General features: G+C 37.4%; 1 protein-coding gene and 1 long non-coding RNA gene across 2 annotated transcripts in view; both read right to left on the bottom strand.

Moving 5' to 3' along the window:
* Positions 1–25,923, bottom strand: part of LOC104364755 (T cell receptor alpha chain MC.7.G5-like) — a 117,933-nt gene that overhangs the window by 58,594 nt on the left and 33,416 nt on the right. The window lies entirely within an intron of this gene.
* On the bottom strand, positions 22,365–23,511 carry LOC104358736. The gene is made up of 3 exons (XR_006164814.1): positions 23,485–23,511; positions 22,791–22,853; positions 22,365–22,456 (listed from the first exon to the last, which is right to left on the bottom strand). It is a non-coding gene; the product is annotated as an uncharacterized LOC104358736 (long non-coding RNA).

Genomic DNA, 25,923 nt, shown 5'->3' on the forward strand with positions numbered 1-25,923 from the left:
TCATTTTGCTGAGAACCTAGTCCTTGTTTCCTTTGTGTGAGTAGAAACTTTCCATTGTAATTACTGTAAGAAGGGCTCCTCTCATAACAGCTACTCTCTATAAGCTATTACTACCAGACCTGACAGAAAAACCCGGACTTTTTCTTACCAAATGTTCCAGCCACACTATCATTTCATCCTGAGGAGCTGTAGATACGGAAGGAAATACCCTCCCCAGGATCGTTATATACTACCAATTCCAAGCATCAGGTTCTCCAATACTTCTCAAGATACGTTTGTTCAGATCATGCACTTACTGGGTTTAACTCTGAGCCTTGTTCCTTTGCCAAACTGCAACATGTTATAACTGGTTCCTGAATTCACACATCACTTAATTCCTTTGCAAAATCCTTTCCTGCTCTCCAGTTGTACACAAAACCGGGAAACAAACACCTGATCTGTGATGATTTCTGCACAGGAATGAAACAAGATGATCCCATCCCAAGATGGGCGAAAGAAAAACTTCACTTGGCAAAGAAAATCCAGGCATATATTTGAAATCTCCTTAAAATGTTTCCATTCTGTAAGCTACTTGAACAGGAAAATGCTTGCACCCTAATTACAAGCCTTTGTTCTTTATTTCTCACTAAGAGTCCAGATCTTATATGCAGTCTAAAATATAAGACAGAGAGAGAAAGAGAACTTGCCCTTTCAGTCAAATAATTAATCAAACTCCTAAAGACTTTCTGTGATGGATATGCACGTTTCAGCTAGTTATTGCATATACTGTGCGATCCCACGTGTATTTAAGTGGATGACTTGTTTATGTAAGGGTTTTAGAGATGCAATAATGAAGACTTCATGAATGCAACCCCACATAGTTCTCTTTTTTGCACCTCATCAGGGCATAAATCACGCACTGAATTTTGAATAGGATCCAGATCAAGTTGAGTCTGTAACTGAATTAACCTACACATTGTGGTGTCCACTTGCTAACAAAACTTTGAGTTTCCTCGTATCATTTTCTACTTATCAATTTCCATTACCAACATCCCCCCCAACTCCACCCAGTATTTTCTGCACTTTGGAAAAGAGAAATGTTTGTCACGGAATTCATCAGAACGACAATTTCTCACCTAGGAATCTAAAGCAAAATCTGACAGAAACATTATTCTGATCACAATCAAGAATCAGGACTTGCTAAGAATATTTAGCCTGACCACTACATAACACAGACACAAAAAACAAGTGTAAGATTCCTACAGTATTTGAGATTGTCACAACAGAAGACGAATGACACTCTGTTGATTGGAACTATGGACTAGAAACTTGAGCTGGGTACATTTCCAAAACAACTTTGGAAAACCTCAGAAAATTTTTACTTTAATTCAAAGAAAGTGAAACTGGCCATTCAAACTGTATTTTCATGTGCTTCAGTAAATATGATCACCTTATCCTACTGAATCTAGGAACCCCAGCCTTTGACCAGCTTCCAGAAGAATACCATAGGATTTTTTATTTCTTATGTGAAAACATACATTCATTAGAATAAACTGCTTAATATCACTGAGTGTTTGTCTTGCTAATTACTTTCTTCTTCCTACAGCTTCACTGCCTAAGAATCTTCTATGAAAATCCACTCTGAAGTTTGAACTTAAGAATTTCTTGACTAAAAGCATCGTGATGAGTCCCAGGACCTGACTCTAAAGAAAGAGTTGTGCCTTTCATAGCACAAAATGGAAAAAAAAAAAAAAAAAACAAAACAAAAAAAAAACCCAAATAAACAACAACAAAAAAACCACAGTCATATATAAATAAATATTTTATGGGAAATGCTGCCTGGGCTGTTTTTCTTCCTTTCCTTCCTCCTCAGATATTTTCTTTAAACTAAAACAGCAAAATGGAAATTTCTTTCCCATTAAATAATTTGTTCCGATTTCTTTCTGCTAAGTGAAAAGAAAGTTCATTTTACTTTGCTGGTTTCCATTTCTGAGGTGTATTTTCCTCTCAACAGCAGCACAAATGGTCATTTTTTTCACTAGTATTCAATAGACAAGTCAATCAGCCTAGTAGAACAAGGTAATATTTTAAGTAGCTTGAATATCTAAGCCTAAAAGGGAGGTGCATTAAACTTCCAGTTACTTCTTAATTGGCTAACTTGCACAGATAATGCAGCAGTTTTGAACTAGCATTGCTAAAGTCTCAAAAAAGGTAGGAAATTAGTAGCTACTTGTCTCATAGCCCATGAAAAAGTCTATGCACTTTATCAGATATTATCTTGGAAATTAAAACCTGTTGCTGAAGGGCTTGAATAAACTCCTTTATAAAAGTACCTCATTGAAATTGCAAGTGCAGAAAATAATTTAATAGAAACTTGAAGTTAGTCTGTCTGATTTACACTGCTACACACTTCTAGGATGAATATGAATTTATCATTCAATCTGAATATCTGGGAGAAGATATCTATGACAAAAGCATAAGAATATTTCTGCATCCAGCTCTGCAGAGGACACAGGAGTCATACTGAACAGACTATCACTGGATCCAGGATGTGCTGAAGCACTATGATCTGAGATCACTATTTTTATTGGAAGACTTACTTGGAAGCACAAACAGGGGAGTTCCTCCACCAAAAGTGAACTTTCCATAACCATCAGTAACACTGTGACAAGGCACTTTATGTAAACCATTACAGGAAGAGTTTAACAGATTCTCAATCACCACTGGATGAGAGAGATAAACATTGCCTTTCAAAAATATTTAGAAGCTAGTATAAAGCAAATTATCTTGCTGTGTTGATGACTGTATCAGCAGAAATCTACCTTCATTAGATAAAATTTTGCTAAACCAAATCTTACCACAAACGACACCAATGAATACTTCACTGTCCACATCAGTATATATTTTGGGTTTGTAAAAGCAAATAAGTTTTAGATTTCACTGTTTTTTCCATTTAAGATATTTTAGATGAAGCATGGATACAAAAAGAGGACAATACTTAGCATTGCAACATTTCTCTGCAACCATTATTGTGCCAAAGTATTAATTTTAAAAGAATAAAAAAGCTTTGTCTGAATCATTCCACACCACTGCCATTGTAATACATTTGGGAAGGCCATGGAGTTGGCATAAGAAAAATCAATATTGAAGTTTTTTCAGTCTTACGGATACTTGCCCAAACAGACACAAGACTTCCTAAACCTTAAAAAAAATTAAATGCTTTTTAAAAAAGTGCATGGAATTGTAATTAATAAAATGGGTTGATATAAGAATCTGAACCTTGGAAACACAAGTTAGGTTGTTACCGTTTATATATTAAATTCTTCACTTGTTACTTACTTGGTATTACAAAAATTATTGTTCCTTATCCAAATACAAATTTCCTAAAGTTTCCTGTATTCACACAGCCAAGTCCTTTACAAAAACTATCCAGAGAAATATATTTGTCTTTTTAACTCATCCTTTCCTGGAAGAGAAGTTAACTAAATACAATTGTGAGTATTAAATTATGATATCTATATTTTATTTCTGAATGAGACTTCTGGCTTAACTGAAGACATTACCCTCAACCTGTTACATATAATTGCATGTGTCCTTTTATTTTCTTTCTACTTTAAATTGGAAACTGATTCATTTTGCCAAGGAATAATTATCACTCCATCATATCTATACATCTGCTTTCAACCATGAAAATACTTACAAGACAATTTTTCACTAGGAAAAATTACCTGGTTTTACCATCACTTTTTTTCCATTCCTGAAAGTGAATTATCGGTTGCAGAGTAACTCAGTATATGCAGTAACAAAAACTTTAATGAACTTAGTATTGGACATCTGTGGCCCACATCTGTGTTCATGCAATCCTCAGAAACACAAGCACTTGTTTTCTAAAGCCTTTCACATTTCTTCTAGGCTTACATTACTTTTAGGTGCATTCCTCTTCTACATTTAAGCTCTTGATTACCACCTCCAAAGTTACACCACAGCAGAGCTTTATAAAATTCTGGCATGGAAAGTTTTGATCTATGACAGACTTTCTCCCTCCTTATTAAATAGTCTTCCAATTTCTAACTGTAAATCTAGTAAAAAAATTTAATTTGAAAAGTTTGGGCTTTTTTTTAGCCTTTGTATGTTGGAAAGAAACTGACACTCTGGACTATATGTTCAAGGAAATCAGTTGTCTTGAGACAGACCAGAAACATATTCTACACATGTGAGTGATCTAAACTTAGTACAGATGTCCTAGTGTCCCTCTATAATCAGTAGAAAGGCACAGACATATTTCAAGCACAGTTCTCATCTTGAAGATAATAACTCTAAAAAAACACCTCAAAAACAGTGATGAAAGTAGAAGCAAAATAACCTTGGGCTAGCAGATTTGAACTTGAATACTCTGTATTAGACAGAGCAAATCTGGACTCAGAAGCCTGACAACTTCAAAATGAACATTCTCTTATTCTTTATCAGAAAGGCGACACATCCACCAACTGTGGAAACACAGGTAGTTGGAAAGTTTCTCACTAAGGAAAGAAATTATCTTTAAATCCCTAAACACCAAAGCTCAGCACAGCATCATCAAGCTTAGTTTTTGAGATGTTTATTTCTGGCACTTACTTGGATGAACAGACAGCCTTGTGCCCTTTCCAAAAGTCAGCTTTCCATAGGCACCTACAGAGTTTCACTGTGACAAAGAGCTTTACCAAAACTGCTGGCAGTAACTTTTGACTCAAAGTAGTTTTTAAACTTTGATGTGTATACATAAATCTCTCAGAGTGTTTCTCCTCAGGCTTCCTAGATCAAAACCCTAGTAAAAATTCTCATGACAATTTGCTACTGTGAATCCCACTGCTGTGGGATCCTATCTCACCAGCCCAGCTCTTATTTATCACAGAGGAGACTGCAGTTGCATCTTTCTATGATAACAACAACTGCAGAAGTCAGAATAACTAACTGTGACCACGAAGATGGATAAGAAAAAGCAAGACAGGAGTGGAAATTTTTCTGTAGCACTTCCTCCATCAACCTCAGTTAGTGCTTATCCCAGCTTATACCATCCTGCAACATTGAGGCACCTCACATCAAAATTATCTAAACTTCTTATCCAATAGAGCCTAAACACAACAATGATATTTCTTCACTCCAGATTTTTTTTTTCAAGCGCCTCTCATCTCCCAAACAGCACAAAAATTATAACCAAGCCTTAAAGATTTACTCCTCTCTAAAATATGAATTTGTCTCTGTTCTCACATTCTCAGTTTTTTGGGGGAAAAAACCCACAAACACTTCCATAATCATCCTTTGTAGATAAAATTCTAGACAGACACTCTACATAGCAACTCAGACCCACTTTATGCCTATATTTTCATTAGATTCACAGACACTCCTAGAAACTGTTGTTGCAGCCCCAAAATTCGGTATTATCTCTTTCTTGTCTGCACATGTCTTGCTATGCATCAGTAAGAATGAAAACTCACATGAAAACGTAACAGTGGAATATACTCAGATTTCTTTGCTCCAACACATGGATTATTTATTTCTTCTTCTTCTTCTTCTTCTTCTTCTTCTTCTTCTTCTTCTTCTTCTTCTTCTTCTTCTTCTTCTTCTTCTTCTTCTTCTTCTTCTTCTTCTTCTTCTTCTTCTTCTTCTTCTTCTTCTTCTTCTTCTTCTTCTTCTTCTTCTTCTTCTTCTTCTTCTTCTTCTTCTTCTTCTTCTTCTTCTTCTTCTTCTTCTTCTTCTTCTTCTTCTTCTTCTTCTTCTTCTTCTTCTTCTTCTTCTTCTTCTTCTTCTTCTTCTTCTTCTCCTTCCTCTTCCTCTTCCTCTTCCTCTTCCATTATCCTCAGTTGGATTTACATTCAGAAGACTCTTTGTCCCCAGGGTAAGTGCACTGTCACTTCTTACATGCCCACTGCCATGGAACTTATTACAAAACCACCTCAAAATGCCACTCAGAACTAAAAACCTGTGGAAGCCATCCAATTCCAAGTAACCGTGTACTGTTGCTCAGTAGTTACTCTGGAATGATCAGGCTCTTGAGTGTTCTTCAGACTTACTTGAATTTATTAAGCTATGCCTTGATGAAAAATTATTTTCTCAGAACTGGTATATCACCCCTGTAAGAAACTTTAAAAACACCTAAGAAGCTTTACAAAAACTTGAACTTTAAACTTTCTGAGTTCTCACGACTTAAGCAAGAAGAATTACTTGTTTTAGGCTGGTGCAGAACACGGTCTTTTCTTTAAGGCAAAGTCAGAATATTATTTCCAAGATCTTAATCTAGAAAACTTGAGACAACTACATGCTTCTGTCCCCACCACTCACTTTCTCCAAATTCTCTATTAGGCTTTCACTGTAAAACTAGAAAAAGCACTTAATTTTCTACTATGATGGGCACCCTACACAGCTGTACATTCTGCTGTAGAGATGATGAGAATTAAAACACTATATTAAAAGTGGTCTTAAGTACTCACTTTGAATTAGTGGGATACTGGATCAGAGCTGGTGAATTAATGCGAACATATACTGATTTGATCCTGTTTGTCTAGTTTAGCTGTAAAGCAACAGATTTCATGGGGATGTTTTCCTCCATGTGGACGTTATCCTCCACGTGGACTTACTTGAAATCATATGCAAATATATCCACTTTCAAATATGTGTCTTGATATGAACTGTTCAGTACTATGCCACCATGAAAATATTTACAGAACAGCCAGATTGCACCTGATACAGTATTTTAACAGTTCAGTGCCAAAGAAGGTTCCAGAAAATGATCTAAAATTCTCCTTTGTTATTTGTGGGATACTATAAAACTATAGAAACTATTCCCAAACCTCATCAATTTTGCTAAAGCATCTCTAGAACCTCAGAGGCTTATTGAAATCCTATAGTAAGTATTTCAGTTTAATATACTGAAAGCATTACACTTTCACTGAAGCTTGATGTGCACTTTTTTATTTTCTATACAGCCGTGCCTTATTAATATTTCTAATTAAATGGCTTAGGTTCCAGTCTGGTTGACCTCCAAGCCAGATTCTGCACATGGACTCTCCACTCTATAGAGTGAAACCCCATTTCTTCAGATGCAGATGCAGTCATTTATCACAAGTCCACTCCTGTTATATGGACAGTTGTATGGTCCCCACTACAATGGGGTTTTCTCCCTGCACCATGAGTTCAGAACAGCTGACCCTAAGTAAAGAGCAGGATTTATTCAAACCTGTCCCATCCCTGAATGGAGAATTCAGGTCTCCTACACACTAAACAAAGTTATGGAAGTGAAAGGAAACTGTTACAAAATCTTGTTATGGCTCCTTTCCACAGTTTTTCTCTTCATCTGTAGAACAGAGAAGCTGAAACGAATCTGCACTGATTTTACAGAATCATGCCCTTACAGGGTTTAATTATAGTAATTGGGTATGCTCTTAAAGCTAGACATTGTGTGAAAGAAAATGAATGGCCTTCATACTGTTGTCAGTAACATACTGTCTGTATTCCGTGTTGACCCAAGGAGCTTGATCTGTTCTAAAATACATAAGTTTTTGCTGAGGGAAACTTATCTTGCACCCCCAGTGTCATTGTTTTCAAGACCTCCCTTTTTAACTCTTAGAATGGCCTTTCACATCCATTTCTACCCCTATCTTCCAATTAATATTACAATGCAATATCTTTTTAATGTTTTTGAACCCATAGCTACAACACCTGAACAAAGCCTTTACAGTGGAAAGTTTTTCAATTTACAGACTAAGGTTAAAAATTTCAGGCTACATTGCCATCTCTTTCAGAAAGGAGGAAAGACCACATGCAGCCACACAGTCACGGAACAGTTGAGGTTGGAAGGGACCTCTGGATGTCATCTTGTCCAACAATGTCTCAAGCAGGGCCACCTACAACCAGTTGCCCAGGACCGTGTTCCAGACAGCTTTTTAATATCTCTAACACGGGAGATTCCACAACCTCTCTGGGCATCCTATGCCAGTGCTTGGTCACCCCCACAGTGATAAAGTGTTTCCTAATGTTCATGTGGAGCCTCCTGTGTTTCAGTGTGTGCCTATTGCTTCTCATCCTGTCACTGGGCACAGCTTTGCTTGCATTTTGTGGTTTCTAATGGCATACTCCAAATTGCTCAAAGGCTAGTACAATAGTGCAGAGATTTCTAAGATGATTTGGTTTGAGATGTTGCATACATTTATGCAAATAACTATTTCTGCTTTCAGATCTGCTTGTACTGACTTTCAGTCATATCCCCTTCTGAAAAACTGTCTTTGAATTGGTAAACCTACATTACACAGTAGCTCAGAGTTTTAAGTTACTGGGACCGTGTGCCATCACAAAACTATTGAGTGCTCTTTTCAGGTAGGATAAATGACTAGCCTTATTTGTCTTCACTGGAGTCAGTCGTTCTTCTTGATTGGATGCACATCTATAACTATAGTTTCTCAAGATTCATCTCTCAATCTAATTCTGCTTAATTCATGAATAATTAATTTAGGCAGGTAGACTTACTGCATGATAGAGCACTGAGGGCAGATTTCTGTTCTTTGACGTTGCTCAGAGTTAAGCATAAAGCTTTCAGGCAGCTAGGGTTGTAAACTGCAGGCAAAGGCCATTTGCTAGCACTTCATAACCTTTCTTATACTTTGTGATTTTCTACTGAAAAATATAGGGAATGACTTCTGTGTTGCTAAGGAAAAGATAACATAAACCCTGTAGAGATCTCCTCTGCTCACAAAAGTCAGTCACTACTCTTACAACATTAATATAACATTTACTTTATTGGGTTTTCAGTACTTACACTCTCATTTCTAAATAATGTTTGCATCATTAACATCCAAGATATTTTGATGCCATCAAAAACAGTTGCCTAGAATTTATGACTCTCAGCAACAAACAAAAATCATGTTTTTAAGTAATAGGTTTCGGGGATTTTGCAAGAACTAATTTTATAAGATATCCAAGAAGCAAACAAAAATCTGAGATATAATAAATAAGGATAAAACCCCCTGAAGTACATAAGAACTCTATTAGTGTTTCTAGGCTACAAAATATAGATATCTCTATAGATATCTTCAAGTTGCAGTTTAAGATGAGTATGCTAGAAAAGACAGATTTACATAATTAGGCCTATAGAGTTGTACATATTTCTCATATTTAAGAAGAAATAACCCATCTTTTAGGCAAAAAAAAAAAAAAAAAAAAAAAGATAGAGAAAAAAAAAAAGCAGAAAAAAAGAGATTAGAAATTCTTACACTGAGTGGGATTTAGTGTCAGATATACCCCCTCGATAAAAACTAGGTTGATATCTGCCACAAGTGTTTTCACTACTATGGAAAGCTTTGGACAAACTCATTTGAGTTAAAAAACAAAACAAAACAAAACAAAAACCAAAACCAACTAACCAACCATAAAAAAAAATCCCAGAGCAGACTGAAGCATCTACTTATTTTTTAATTTCATGCACCAGTTCTAGTTTTTTCAAACTCCTGATGTACGGAAAATAAGCATTGTAGGATTTTAGCTCCAATTTTTCCTCTCTCAAATATAGCTTCAAATCCTTCCCCAGAGGGCAAACCATCTTACACTGTGTTTCTGTCTATAAAGAGACAGTAGCTTTCAAATCTCTTCTAATGCAAAACTGAACCAACAATCACAGTCAGTTTGTACAGTCAGAAAGCAGGCTTAAATTTACAGAATGATATCAAACTGATAACACATGATTCAGTATCAAGGATCTCAGTTGATACCAGTTTTGAAAAATAATACACACATCCGGCTAATTTAATTTTATTAATTTAAATTCATTTAAATGCACAAGAAATAATATGATCTGTTTTGCACGTGTCCATCTATTTGCGGTGGGTTTTTTCCAGTCTTTCTTACCTGGCTGCAATTTCTGTTCTGCATGTCACCTCTGGGAAGCTCCTTCATCACTATATTAGACAATATCTTTGAAAGAACCTACCATTTGGGAATTTTAAATGGGAGCAAATCCCTTAGAAATACCATCCTCATATTTCTCTAGCTAAAAATAAGCAGCTTACCTGAATGCACTGTTAGATGTATTCCATGCATGAATATGAACTTCTCAATAGTTGCACCCACAGTGGCTCAGCCCTTTACAAAAACATGACTTCCATCCTCTCCTGAATTTTAAGATGTTTTCATTGCACATTATGAATTTTAACTTTCTTATCATATAGAAGTGTTGATACTTTTTATTTTAAACCAATTTAACTATTATATGCAGGGATTAAATATTCGAAGACATGAAAAATCCATTAAAATTAATAGCAACTCAAAAAACAGCCATAACTTTGTCTGCTGAGAAAAGGTAACTGATATAATTGTGATAAAATAAATGATTCTGCTGTAACTCTACTAACATAATTGAATATGTGCAGAATTTCTTTAGAGCAAAAAGAACATTTATTCTAAATCCTCTACTTTTCTCATTAATGCAATCCTTTCTGTGTCACAATCCATAGAAAAGAAAAATATTTTGAATGGATATTCAGGATCAGCTGATCAAAAATCTGGGCATCTCTTCCAGAATAGTTTAGCCAGTCAGTTCTGCTCCCATCAAACAGTCTCAAGCACATTTACTTGCAGCAAATGAAACAATTAAAAAATTAGAACCAGCAGGTGATTGGATATTTTCTTGGGTAGCAAGCACAGCAGGGATTATGTTTTTACTCAGTTATAGTGTCTGAATTGAAGAGTATATGTGCTTCCTGTGCAGCAGGAAATTCCCTTCCAACTCCTAGCATCACAGTGTAACACAACTTCACAAAAAAAATCCATTCTTAACATATCCAGATCAATTTTTACCTGTAAAACAGACATAGCAAAATCTGCATTTGGAATTTTATTTTGAGTACCATTCCCAGGTTCCAGGAGTACTGTACAACATAGTGAGGAAGGAGGAAATGAAGGAGGGAAAGAAATATAGAAGGGATAAAGGAAATGAGGGAGGAAGGAATTACTGTTGTTCAAATTACAAGTTTCATGGTGGACAAACTTTGTGTCTGCCCATACAAAAACAATTTATATATGAAATCATTAGCTTTCCAAGCTTTTCTGTATGTGCAATCCCTACTAAAGTCAAAGATTTTCAACTAAAAGCTAGCTGAGATGTGGGGAGGAAAAAACTGCCCAGTTCATTATAGGATGAAAAGTAGCAGATCAAACCACAACTTCTCACCCAGACTTCCAAATCCACAAACTTATTCAACAAATGGAAACTCTTCCACTGATGCTACTATAAAATATATAAATGGAATAGAATTAAAAACAATAACAGGCCAATTCTGCCTTCCTGTTTGTTATTCTGTCCTCCTCCTTGTCCCTGCAGCATTTGGGTACATAAGAAGTTTTAAGGTATTTAATTTCTCTCTCTATTTCACACATAGTGGACACCAAAGGATAAGTCATTTTATCAGAGTCCTACAAGTGACCATCTGTAAGGCCAGTCCTTTAACATCTGCCCTCCCCTTGATTGACTGTATCACTAAATCCGATTACAACTGTTCAAGAGCACACCCCTCGGTATAGTCATTATTGTGACTGCAGTATACTTAATGAAGAGAAGGATTCCAATGTATGGCACCCTGAATTCCCAGTCTGATGAAATCAAAGAAGTTTTATATATACAGGTTTGTGATATGTAAAATTCCTGGCCAGTAGCAGACTTACCTGTTTCCAGAAACAGCCAGGTCCATAGGCAGAAATTGATGGAGCTGACAGGGCTTTGTCATCCCACAGCAAGAAGCCCCACTGTAGAAAACTTCACAGTTCAGAGGAGAAGAGAGCCCCACCAGAAGAACACAGCTCCTGAGTGCATCTCATCTGTAGCCTTCCTTGCAACTTGCCCTACAATTTCTTCATCACAGAACACCAGACATTTTGACAGTTGTACTCATCCATCTTCTTATCAGCCTCTTCATTGCCTGAACTCAAAGTCTGTACAGCATCCCTTGTTGTTTCAGACTTCCTCCTCCAAAGCATCCATAGCTTTGGAAGACTCTAGCCTGCTTTAGACATAACAACTTTTCAGGGCACAAACTTCTCTTTTAATCCCAGTAAGATATCTTTCCTCCATTTTAGGACATTCTGACTACCAAAGCTTCTTGAATAACTTACAGTTTAAAACCCCCTTAGAAATACTAATGAATTGCAAAGGTAATGCTGCATTTATCGTGTTCTACTCCATTTCTTCTGTTACAAATCACTTACAACTCTACAACTGGTTTAGCTTGTATCTTTGAATAAAGTTTCTTTGAATCTCAGTTCAGCTATTCATCTTCTTTTAGCAGTGTATTTCTGTCACTGGACATTCAAAAGCCTCTATATCGCAAGGGTTTTCTTCTGCACCTGCCAGCAAGGCAAGAATGAAAATGAAGAACAAAGAAGTTTAATTTGTGGCATGCGCAGAGACAGCACTTATTATGAGGTTTGGATGTTTGTTTTGGTTTGGTTTGGTTTTTATTTGTTGTTGTTGTTGGTTTTGTTTGTTTGTTTGTTTGTTTTTGTTTTGTTTTGTTCATTTTTTTTCCATTTGACCTATATACTGGATTTCATTAAATTCAAGATGTTCATAGAATCATAGAATCTTCAACTGGTTTGCATTTAAAGGGACCTTAAAGATCATCTATTTACAACCCCCTACCATGGGCTGGGACACCTCCCACTAGACCAAGTTACTCAAGGCCTCATGCTCCCTTTCAGGGAGGGGACAGCCACAACTTCTCTGGGCAACCTGTCCCAGTGTCTCACCACCCTCACAGTGAATAGCCTCTGCCTTAAATCTAGTCAAAATCTACCCTCTTTTAGTTTAAAACCGCTACCCCTTATCCTGTCCCCACACTCCCTGAACAAGAGTCCCTCCCATCTTTCCTGTAGCCCCCCTTAAAGTACTGAGAGGCTGCTATAAGGTCTCCTGGGATTATTCTCTTCTAGGGGGCCTCTAGAAGTTCTTCCCAGAGCCTTCTCTTCTCCAGGCTGAACAACCCTTACTCTCTCAGCTTGTCCTCATAGGGGAGGTGCGGCAGCCCTCTGACCATCTTCGTGGCCCCCTTCTGATGTTGAGGGCCTCAGAGCAGGGGGGTCTCATGAGAGTGGAGTAGAAGCAGAGAATCCCCTCCCTCAACCTGCTGGCCACACTTGATGCAGCCCAGGGTACGATTGGCCTTCTGGGTGCAAGCGCACATTGCCAGGTCATGCTGAGCTTCTTGCCAACCGACACCCCCAGCTCCTTTTCTGCAGGGCTGCTCTCAACACACTCCTTGCCCAGCCTGTATTTGTGCTTGGGATTGCCCTGACCCATGGGCAGGACCTTGCACTTGGACTTGAACTTCATGAGGTTCACACTGGCCCACCTCTCCAGCCTCTCAGGGTATTGTCAGAACAATAAACACTCTGACCAGCAGGCAGCAGTAGAGATCAAGGAAAGAAATTGCATTTACATCAATATATCTACTTTTATTAGGAACTTTTTAGTATTTTGGGGAAACAGGAGAGACAGGTCAGGTTATGCTCAGCAGAATGCTGGAATATCTTTATCATATTATATTTTTAATGCTGTATAAGACAGCAGAAGGATTCAGCTGTACAAAAAGCTATTTAATATTTACCATTCTCATGCAGTTTGGTATTGTTTAAAGTAACAACAATAAATCAATCCATTTATCTTCTTTAAAATATCTATAAAAGATTTTATGGCCATAAAAATGAAATAAAGCCTGGTTTACCATCTATACTGATGGAATTTGATTTAAAAAAAGGGGGGGGGGGGGATTTTTTTCACCTCCTTTCATTTATTTAAATTATTTTTATCAAGTAAACTCCCCGAAACTTTGGGGTTTGCTTTGAGTATCCTTTTACGTATATGTATGTTTTTAATTCCCAGTGCAACCCTTGCACAAGAAGATACAAGCACATGCAATAATAATCACAGACATAGAACTTATACCCACCTGTATTTTACAGTAGTAAAAAATAAGCATTATTAGCCATATTACATCCAAACCCATTTTCAGAGCAATTTACAGCAAACCTCCCTACTCTACTTTGGCAATAAATAATTAAATAAACTCCAAGTCAGGCTGATGTGCTGTGCATCAGCATTGTCTTGAGAATGAGGAAGTATTCTAGCCCTAGAAGATAATGGGGCATCACATGAAAAAAAAAAAAAAGAAGGAAACAGGCTTTTCTGCAAGGGTAAGATTGAGGCTTTGATATGTGCATGTTCATGGGGCTGAGTTGGAAACAGGTTCATATAAGTGCTCCTTTTTTTTTTTTTTCACATATGGTTGGACTAAGTATTTGTTTGTATTGTAACAGTTTGCTGGAAGATACAAAATCTTGTGTGTCATCTGAGCTGATCTAAGTGCTTTTCTCTGTCAGCCTACCTACAGAGATGTTGATACTGTCCGTAAACTTCTCCCTTTCTGTGACATTCTTATTGGCTTTGAGAAAGCCGAGACACTAAAAAAATGAGACTGGGAGTCCTGCCTTGTGCTGCCAGAGTCTTTCTATCTATGAAGCTTTACCATCCTCTGTGTCTTGTGGGAGGTTGGGCACTGAAACTTTAGAGAGATTTGATCTTGCTTGGGGTGTTCCCATACGTTTCTGCAGAAGCAAAGAAATGTATAGGCTGGAAGCATAAACACTCTGCCTCCCATGTATAAATAAAAATATGAGAGAAAATGCAAAATATTCTTCATGCAATTTAGTATTCCTTGTTCTTTGTGATATTTTTCCATTTAAACTTTTGAAAATATGTTTATTCACTTAGGGTGTTTTCAATGTTCTCTGCCACCGGAGAGAGCTATCACTATTTTAACTTGCTCAGCAAGAAGCTACACACAGGTGTTAGATATCATACTGTATCTCTGAGGCCCACCAAGAGGGAATAACTTGATGTACTGGGGGTGAATATTTGCCTGAAAGTACTTAAAAAGATTTAAAGTTCACATTGTGGGTGGCATGTGTCTTTTTATAATGAGAAGTCACAAAACATACTGTGCTATGATCTGCTGGCAGCAAAAGGGCTGAGAAGCTGTTTGGAGGTGGAATCTTTTGATAGTCAAGTCTCAAGGTTCCTGGTTGCTACAACAGTTTCACCCTCTGTGAAACCAGAAGAGTCTACAAAGATGCTTGACATGCAACACCTTAATTTTATCAGGCAGAGATCTGCCTTCTATCAGTGATGAATGAAGGTCCTGTATCTGAATGATTGCAGGTATCACTAATCAGTAGAAATGAAGATGTGGCACCTTCTGAGTCATACTGAACTCTGAACTTCTCTGCATTTCCATCCTGCCTATAGCATGCACTTAAAGATAACTGGCTGTTTAGAAGCATTTGCAGCTTGGAGGAGAAGCTATCAAAATGGCAAGCAACAGATTCCCAATAGAAAGGTGAAGATCTAACTTTTGCATAAAGTGAGCTGTGAACTTTTTCCAGAGAATACCCATGAGGCTCAGAATCAATCAGAAAAAAATTACAGACTTAAACTGTGATAAGACATTGTTAGTGATGGGGATTTAATGCTTCATAAAATTCAGAAAGACCTGAAGCCTCCCTGATCCAGGATGTGAGCTAAAGAGTACCAATGGGTAAAACAATGGCTAAGCATAACATATGTATCTTAATAAATTAAAATAAGAAAAAAATTGAAAAAAAAAATAGATTAGAACATAACAGCCATAAAATTATACCAAGTGGAAATACAATTCTAAAATTTCCTAATGTTGACAAAATTTAACTGTGCTTGAAGTTCTATTGGGAAAGAAATGTAAACCAGTTTGTCTTATCTGAAACAGGATACTCTCTTTAGGTAGCATCCAGGTAAAGAGATTTTCAGGAGTTAGAAAAGTAGTTTAGATTTTCACTTGAAATCTAGACATCATCATAATTTTAATGAACTCTCCCACATAAAAGCAAAGTAGCTTTCTGAACAGCTTGGTTATAGAAGTTACTCTACAGTTAAAATAATCTAACAGAGAAATGACCAGGATGATGCCTAGACAAAAATGAAAGTCCCTGAAATATAATAAAAAATACAATAAAAGACTATACAACCATTTGAAACATACAGCCAAATGACTTAAATTTACAGAAAACTGTCATATGACATACTTTGATTAAGTATTGTAAATAATGTCATTTTGTGTAAATAAATGTGCTGATTGTGAAATTGGTTCCTTAAGCTCTTTATTCAAAATGGGATTGTATTGCAGCAAATGCAGTAAAACTTAAAAATATTCAGGAAAACTAAAGCAATAACACTTTATGTTAGTAAAAAAGGCCATATTTTCTTCCACATACTTAGTAGGGAAGGGTGCATTATATGCTCTCTTCCCTGAACCTCCTGACTTGTTGGAATCCTTTAAAGAAAAGAGCTGAATTATCCAACATGTTGGGCCAAGTATTCACAAGTTTTTGTACTGATTCTGGTGCTGGATTCCTTGAGGATGCAAAGGATCTTGAACTTAAAAGCTACCAAGAACTGTAGCTGCCCCAGTACATCAGCCCTCAAGGACATTTTAAGGTCTTCACTCCTTTTCACATTTTATGGATGACCATCTAGGATCAACAAAGTACATAGAAGGAGGAATCCTCTTCCTCAGGCAAGTCCTCTTCCAAGGTGCCAAACTAGATATAGGCATTGTATGTCTTCCCTCATTGTAAGTCAGTCTAGACATCTGCAGCAGTCCTGCAGCACCAGCTGCAAGGCTAAAAGGGCACAGTCCCCCAGAGGTGCTGTGACTCATCTGTTATGTATTCTCTTTGCATCTGGTTTGGACTCCTGGGGACTTTCTATGCTGACATTTCCGCTGTTTTCTAAAAGTGCCATCCTGTATCTTGGTACTGGAAAGTAGGAGGCAAAGGGAGAGGTGCAGGTAACCATCTTGCTATGGATAAGAATAATAAGCATGTGAATATCAAACTTTTTCCTACCTTTTGCTAGGGAAAAAAAAGCTGAGACTTCTCCTGCAGGTGGCAGGCAGAATGTTTCATAAAGCAATGTAACAGAAAGGGGAAGAAAAAATCCCTTGCTGACACACGGCAGAGAAGGAAGAAAGGCAGCTTTGAGCACTAGTTCTGAGTAAATCATGCAGAATTTCACTAGTGAAGGACTTGCTTTGTTGATTCTCATTGCTTGGGTGATCATTTTTGATAACATGATAATGGGTTCCATCCCAAGTATTTTTAACCTTTTCTAGGAAACCATACACTTTGTCATTTTTACTGCAATAAATGTCTGTAACTTCTAGCAGACTTCAGTTATAGCTTTAGGGGTTTTGAGCATGCTGTTGACTGGTATGTACCAGTAGAACATGTTCTTTTATAACTTGAATTTCTTAGGTCTTCATTAAAAGTAGAAAGAGTGTGAATCAGAAACTTCAAACAAACAAACAAACACCTGCAGCACAGCAGCAATTGCACAGAAGAGGTGAGAAGATACTCAAAATGAACAGCTTCGAGACATTCAGACCCTTAGTCTGACACACGTGACCTTTACCTACAAAGATGAAAATATTCCAGCCCCCTGAGGGAGGTACATTTGTTATGTGACTTAGCATGACCAAGACCTGCTTGATAGATCCTTAGAACCAGAGGTGAGAATGGGGAGGAAGGCATTATTGTAAAAATCCATGAGCATTAACATCAAGGAAAGAAACACAGAAGTCCACAGAATCTGCAGCTTGGATATATGCACTTACATATGGAGACAGATGATCACATCAGCTGTTTACAGGCTCTGACATTGCGTGGAGAGAGAGTGCTGTTTGGAAGGACTTAAGAGCAAGCTTCTACTTTGGGTGAATGGATGTCTGGAGGTTTTTCTTACTCTGGGAACAACAACAGTGTTGGGAGCAGCTTCTTAACTCTAGTCCGGACTTAAATTTGAAGAATACTCCCTTAGGTCAAACCACAGAAATTACTCATTATTTTAGAATCATTCTCTGTGTTATAAAAATGCTTATTTACACCTTTGAATAAGTATTAGCCCTAAACTGGACAGATCTTATTTTCCCATATGCACATCCATGAGAAAATTAAGTTGTTGGATTACAGAGGTAATATGGTGTAATACAGTGCCCTTGGTGTAGTAGTAGAGGCCCTGCTTTTTGTAATGATGTCAAGAGACCTGGAAGCCTGAATATTTTTGTATGCTTCAAAGGTATCCCATCTATTTGTCTGCCTAATAAGATATTGCTTGCCTGACATTGTCTTCAAGAAATTTCAGATTGTGTTCAGGCTTTGTAAATTTGAATTGCCACATTAGCTGAGTTCCAAATAATTGTACTCCTACCCTAGGCTTTCTTCTTTGACATTTCTAGGCAAATGTTTTGTGTATGACAAAGATATCACAGAAATACAGAATGATTGAGGTTGGAAGGGACCCCTGGAGGTCATCAGGTTTCCCCTGCTCAAGCAAGACTATCTGGACCTCTGCTGAGGACCAGGTCCAGATGACTTCTGAATATATCTTCAGGGATAGTGACTCCACTCCTGAGGGTATTCAAAGGCCATCTGCATATAATCAAATATGGACAAAATTAAATCTGTAGGAGAATATGGATAGTACTATTAAAATGTTTTGCACTAAAGAGTTTTACTTATCATCATCCTCAATTATCCTGGTATCATTGGATCTCTTACAGGACAATGTGTTTTTTCCTATTTAGGGATAATTCTAAATTTCAGAGTGCTGATTTTGACAGAACAAAATGTTTGCCGTAGATCATATCATCTGGGAAAGCTGCAGACTCTGTTCTCTTCTGTGGAATTAGCCACACCAACATAATCTGACTATTGGTCTGTACAAAAGCTCCCCATTACAGATTTTCTTCTGTAAACAATGTTATTCTCCTGGGTTTTTTAAGCTGTATGTTCTGCATTGGCTCAAAATTATAAATTTGCAACTGTAAAGTCAAAAGCCACTGGTAGTGGGAGGCAATTAGGAAGACACAGTGACAGAAAATAAGACAGGGGAGGTACAGGCTCTTTCTTAACTCTATCTAAAATAGTTGACCTATATAGCTCCTGACATGGGGAATGATTCAAATAAAAAACCCATCACAATCTGTCTAGAAGCATAAGAGCTGGAAAGAGGTTGTGTGTCTGCACATGTATCTGCTTCTTCCAGCTGCATCTTGTGGTCTAATATGGTACTGTCTTTCTAGTTAACTTCCCTTCTCTAGATATCAGCTGCTTAAGTGCCAAAATTTCTCACTGGGTACAGATACCTCTCTTTTCCCCAAGAGTGTATTTATGCAGTTTGTTCCCTCTCCCTCTCTTATCCTCAGTTAGTTTAAGCCAGTATATGATGCTTCTTGCCACAGGAAGCTAATTCATTCTTTCCAGAAGGTCAGACACAGCCAGACAAATAGTTTTCACCAGATAAAGTCAGAAAATCAGACTGCACTGTCTTTGGCTACAGTATGAGGATGCTCTCATGTCTCAGAAACATTATTTGGCCAGCTGTGACACAACCCTCTTATTTCACATACTCTGACCTGAAATAAAGTCTTAGAGGATCCACAGGCCTGGCCACCACGCTAACCCATTCCAGTGGAGAATAGTTTTGTTCTCTGTGAATGAGTGATAAACTGTGGTAGGAGAATGATGGATGGTTATTCCCTGCTTCTCATGATTCACAGGGCTGAAGTCTTCAAACCATCTTCTCAAAGACATCTGCTTCTATTTTTTTGACTGAGACCTAGATAACAGAGACTTGGATGATTGACAATTTAGAGGGTTATTGAGGGCATAGATGTTCCCACAGTGATCCGTTTCCCAGTGGTGCAGAGGGAGGTCTGAAAAACGTGAGCATGGAGGTATGACTCAGGCCATTAATCTCTTTGTGATGGAAACGAGGGCTCTGGTGTCCTAGGCCAATGTGGATGAGTGTTTGAAACAATAGAGGCTGATGTCTTTATACGGCTGATAAATTTCTGTATGAGTCAATTATATCCTTCAGTAGTCACACATTTGCAGATCCCTGTTTTTGCTTGTGCAGTGTTACAGGATTTTAATTCTGCTAAAGTTCTCAGGAACAGCTAGGACTATTCAGAACTACTCAGGAAAATGTCATTCCTTGATTTGCACAGAAGCACAGAAATGGTACTCCCAGCTTGCCTGAGAGATTGGGAAAAGGTGTGGAGTGCAAGATAAAAAAGTTCAGGGTGTCATCACTAAATCAGGATAAAAATATTAACAAACAGCTCTCCCTGATTTATATTATGGTGGTAGAATGCACTAAATAATCATTTTACTGTTTTGGGATTTGACATGCAAATTTCTCTTATCTTCTGCATAGGGTGAGGGTCTTCCTCCAGGTGTCTGCAGGGTCTGAGGGACTAACCTGACAAAGCTTAATTTAACAGACTCTTACTCTGTAGAGGCTGTCTTGAAGCCAGCAGTAACTCAGCCAGCATATGAAGAACCTTATTTTCCCTTCAGGATGTGGTTAACTTGTTTTTTAAGACAAAGGGAGGTTAATCTTGCATGGTGTAACTTCGTCATAAATGTTGACCACAGCATCCTGCCTGTTGCTTGTGATCAAAAAATAAGCTGGAGAATATGTGTTGGGGTCTTTTTGACTAATAACCAAGTTGCTATGGAAACTATCACTCCATCAAACCACAAAACGTTATTTCCTGTTGGCCTCTTCCTAGTATCAGTGAGTAGAAAAAAACAACATGTTTTCTGCTCTTCTGATATGTGTATTTTCCTTCCTTACGCTCATATCAAGCTGTCTCTTAACTGATTGCTCCTTAGACATGTATCTCTTTTTGACAGGATACAAAATATCTTGCTGTAGTCTCTTCAGAGTGATCTGAAAGGCCAAACCTCATTTGAATCCCCCAAGTCAAGAAATCATGGCCTTACTGAAGCTTTCTAATGAGCCAAAGAAAATCTTCGCTTCCCTGTACAAAGTCCAGAAAAGACAAATAAAGCCAACAGGAAATCTAGGTTATCAAAACTGTATTTCTAATCTCACTGGTCATTAGACAGTCAGATTTCAGCATTCTTTATCACAAATTCAGAATAAAAAGCACAGAACAAACCACAGCATTTTGGCTTAGTGAAACTTTATTTTGGTCACTACAGTAACATAAAATGCATGTGCCATACACTTTGCAGAAGAAATACAGGCTTAATAAAGAAATGCTTCTATGGTTGAACATTATCTGGTTGAATTGAATCACTTAAGATCCATCACAGGACTTCTCATCTACACTAGAAAATTATTGTTATTAAAGCTTTCTAAAAAACATAGAAACTGTGAGTAGCATCTACTGTGCCTCAATTCTTTCAGCAGTAATAGATCGGTTCTACAGACAGTAAAGCAAGATGCCTGTAAAAGGTGTTTTAAAAGGATCATATATCTATAGTGAGGTTTGTTTTTTTCAGAGCTATTGAAGCAGGTTGAATCCTTTTATGCAAAGGCTAGAGGAGTGAGATCAATTTCTATGTAGCAGAGGGATGAGGGAAAATACACTCTCAGTTCACAGAGAAAAAGAAATAGCAAAAGCAGTTACAACTTTAAACTAAATAAACTAGTTAGGCAGTATTCAACAGTATAAAATGTCTTATGGGAAAGGTGCTGTGTTGTGTTCTGGATGGTTATTGTCAGCAGATTTGACATTGGCTGTTCAACCTGTTGCTCTCTTTGCTGTTCTTCAGATTGCTGTTGCCTTGCTTCCCCGCTGTCTGGAAGAGCAAAAGTGTGTTTTAAACTACATTTAATGCAATTGGGCCAACATGCCACGTTTGATAGCTGTCAGATCAAGGCAGCTAGTCTCACAAAACTTAAGCTGGTCTATTGTTTGTGCTTCTTTGGATACCTTAATCTAAAAGTCCTCTACCACCACCACCCCAGCTTTTCTCCCACTACTTTTTATATTTGTGTTTTGGGAACCTTGCTTTTGACTCTTTATTTGCCTTGATTTTTTCTCCAGGCTTTGTCCTCTGGCACTTGAAATAGACAATGAGATATCTCTTCAGCACTCTGGTAATACCTGAGTTGCTCTGGCAGAGAAAGTTTGTTGCAAAGAAAATTTGGGGACCAGCCACCAGGAACTGAGCTTTGGATACAGAAAGGGGATGTTTTCTTTGAGGTCTGGAAGGGAGGGTCAGAGGTTTTGTAGTTGATTTTTTTGGTTGTTTTATACATTTTATTTTTGTTGTTGTCATTGTTCTTTTCACTCCAGAAACCTACAGGAGTTATTTAAAGGAAACAGCAGCAGATGAATGGGTGTCATTGTTTGTGGGGTTTAGAAGGACAAAAAGATAGGTCATTCCTGTCATGTGCTTCCAGTATTTCTACAGATCAAGCTATGTGCTTCCTTACCTCAGAAAAGAAACAACTTGATACTCATGAGTGTATTGAAGGCGATACTTTTTGCCAGCAAGACTCTCAAACCCAACACAGTCATAGACAGCATGTTTGCTTTCTCCACTTTGGTATCTGCTTAGTGACAGAGAAACGATGACAGAGATCATGGTTTAGATTTGGATATTGTGATATTGACAGAAGAAAAACCCACAAATATTTTCAGGAAAAGAAACAGCAGCAAAGGAAAAGATGACAGCAAAACATGGCAACAACAGGAGCAGAATGTCTGTTTAGATTGGATTTTGCTTCTTGTTGCTTTTCTGTTACTAAACTAGCTACCTTGAAAAAGTAGGTTGTGTTTGATGACTCTGTGGTATTCTGGTTCCTCTACCCCTGAGAAAATACAATTCCATGCATTTATCCCCAACATAATATTGTAAATTCACAATATATGTAGGTAACTAACCTTGTGCAGAGATGTCTGTGGTGTTGCAAACCTTTGCTTTTATTGGTTCTTCAGACTCCTCTTCTGTAGCATGATAAAGAAAAGGTGTTATAAACTATACCCATATTTTAAACAGGATTAAACAAAATGTTCATATGACCCTTCCCGTAGGAACATGTGAGCAGTATAGTCTGAGGCTCAGATGACTGGGCACTGTTTCTAACATTAATCTGAGGAAAAAAAATCTCTGTTGAATTGTAGGAAACAAAAGAATTCCTGAGTTGTTTTGTTTTTACTATTTGAACCAGCTTCATGATGACAAAACCAATCTCCTCTAAATATAAAAAGTTGTTAAAGAAAAAAAAGAACACACCACCACTTTAACTTTTGTTGTTTTAGAAAGGCTATTTGACGCTGTGATCTAGGAGGTTTGCTGCTATGTGGTGAAGTATTTAGTCATAAGTAAATGTACATTTAAAAAAAATATTGTGCCTTTCCCCCCTCCCCAACAAAAAAGTAACTCCAAGTTGTTAAAAAGTTAAGACTATATATTTTAGATGCTTTTAAATATCTTTCAGCTCTACCTGCTTACATGCCAGATGTCTTTCCCATTTCTGCTGGTTACCCAGGGCAATGCTTACTAGCAAGAGAAATAGCAAGCAGTAGAAGACAATTGCCTCCAGAAATAACTTGCAGCTATACCATAAAATTGTACCTGGAAATGTTGTGTTGGCTGTAGTAGTGTTGCCGTTGAATCTGGCTGTGCAAGTCACCTCTGTGCCTTTTGTCACATTGACCACCTTAATAGTATCATACAATCCCTTTGATGTCAAAATGGGTGTACTCGGATCATATGTGGTGTCATTAGAGGTCATCTCCAACCTGATGTTCTTTGTATAGACATTCCTTGCCAAACAAGCTGCTTTCTCAGTGTTACCATATTCCGGTTTCTTTGATTTCATCACAATGACTTCTGGGACAGATCTGTTTTGTCTGACTGAAAAAAAAAAAAAAAATTAAAAATCATTGTTTGGGCATAATTTGATTTTATTGCAAGCTTGCCTGAGTGCTAAGTCACCTAAAGTTCATGTATACACCAGGGGTGACTGATTACCTAACATTATCAATGACTAACTGTCTTTTTTTGCCGTTATTCTTGCTGCTGCTTCCAAAAGATCAGATCAAAGACAAAAAGGGTGTATGAGAGTAGGTTTATTATAGGAGCTTTAATTCCACAGTATTCTTTGCCAAAGCTCATGTCTGTATGTGAATTCCTTTTTTTTTTAATAAGGGCCCTGTAAATGACAAGACATTTTTTATGCATGCCACTACAAGAGTCAAATTATTATGCTTTCTCAACAATTTAATTGCTAAAATTAACACCTCTATCAAGGACTGTGCTGCATATTCATGAGACATAAGGCAATAATTGTTTTTCCTTTACTCTCCCTCTCCTCCCCCAAATCTTCTGATGTGGCTAAAAGGTCTAACCATAGCAAGAGTGGTAGGGCAAAGAGAAGTCAATTTGTTGCTTCACTGTTGTGCAAGGTTGCTCCAATAAATTATATTACTTGCAGAAATGAAAAATTGCTGCTGGAGCGGGGGACGAGGTTGATCCTTTCAATAACAAATACAAGAAGGACTTTTTTCTCTAAGATGGGAAAGAGAGAAGCAATCAGAAGTCTGTGAATTGCATATCTCCACTTCTCCAGGAGTTTCTGATAAGGTCAAGAACTTTCAGTTGTGGGGGAGGTTTTCCCCACTAGATATTGCACATGATGTAAGTCACTCCAACTCAGTCTGGAGACAATGAAAGGAGAATAGGATAGGTACTTGGTTCAACAAAAATTTTTGTGCCTGTTCCAAAACCTGTGACCTTTCTTATCCCTGTGCTGTGCCATATTGTTAGTCCCACAGCTCCAGAGGTACTTAGAAGTATAATGCAGAACTTGTGTAAAAAATTGATTTGAAGGGAAGAACACCCTGAAGCCTATGAACTTGATGTCAATGGACAAATCTTCTTACAATCTTCCTTAGACTAGTGTAATAAACTTCAGTGGTAGTCCTTTAGCATTCAGATACCAACAAACATAAAGGCATGAAAAGTGTGCCCTAGAACAGGAGTTCTGAAAGAACCTAAAAGATGCTGACAAGTTTTCACAGGTTTTTGGATCCTTACTCTCTCATGCATCTTTCAGGAAAGTTACTCTGGAAATTTTAGATTTTTTTTTTTTTTTAATTTTGAAAGAATTTTAGAGTTGAATTCTCAATTCCAAACAACATACATGAATGACAAAGGCTTTACAACTGCAAAAGCCTGAATTTTAAATACATAGCAACAGCCTTCTCTGGGAATTTCTTGTAAGACATACAAGTAATGAAATCAGATTGCTTAAACTTGAAGGGAACCTAAACTTTTAAGGAAGCAGTTAGTCTCAAAATAATTTAGTATTTAACAAATCATTATGATATCATGATTTTTTAAAAAATAAAATATATTTGCCTTCAGGTCATAGGTGGAGAAACTAGGGTGATTTCACAAACCAATGTCAGGACAATATTAACAACATGAATTATAATAAAAACATGAAACTGAAGGGAAACATTTAGCATGCTTCCTTGCCAAAAAAGGCTCAGATTATGAAAGGCTATCAGATATATCAAAAAATATTTACATGTCCAGTTTGACAGGAGCATCCTGATGGGTCTCTTTCTTAAGGAGACGTGCATTAGGTTTTGAATTTTGCATGGTAACTGTCTTGCAGTCTGGTCAACAGATCCTTCAGGTCTAACATTTTGTTCACCATGGGGAATTTTCTCAAGGTTTGATCAAGGTGCTCTGATTTTACTCTCCTTCCCCATGACCCATACCCCAAAACTGAGGAACTGAGGTGACAGCCAAGTGGTACTCTGCTATAACTTTATGGGTTGGCTCTACTAACAAAACAGGCACAACTCCATGCTTGTCAACACCTACAGCAAATTTATATAAAACAGGAATCAAACATTCATTGACTTAATTTGACCTATTCGGTTTAACCCAAACTCTGAACAATTTAGTAAGATTAAACTAGCACAGCTGAATAAGATTCCATTTATTGCTTTTGTACATTATCCTTCTCTCCTCCCAGTGCTGTCTTTCTAACTCTGACAG

Source organism: Tyto alba, unplaced genomic scaffold (genome assembly GCF_018691265.1).
Source record: "Tyto alba isolate M040663 unplaced genomic scaffold, T.alba_DEE_v4.0 Super-Scaffold_12, whole genome shotgun sequence".
NCBI lineage: Eukaryota > Metazoa > Chordata > Aves > Strigiformes > Tytonidae > Tyto > Tyto alba.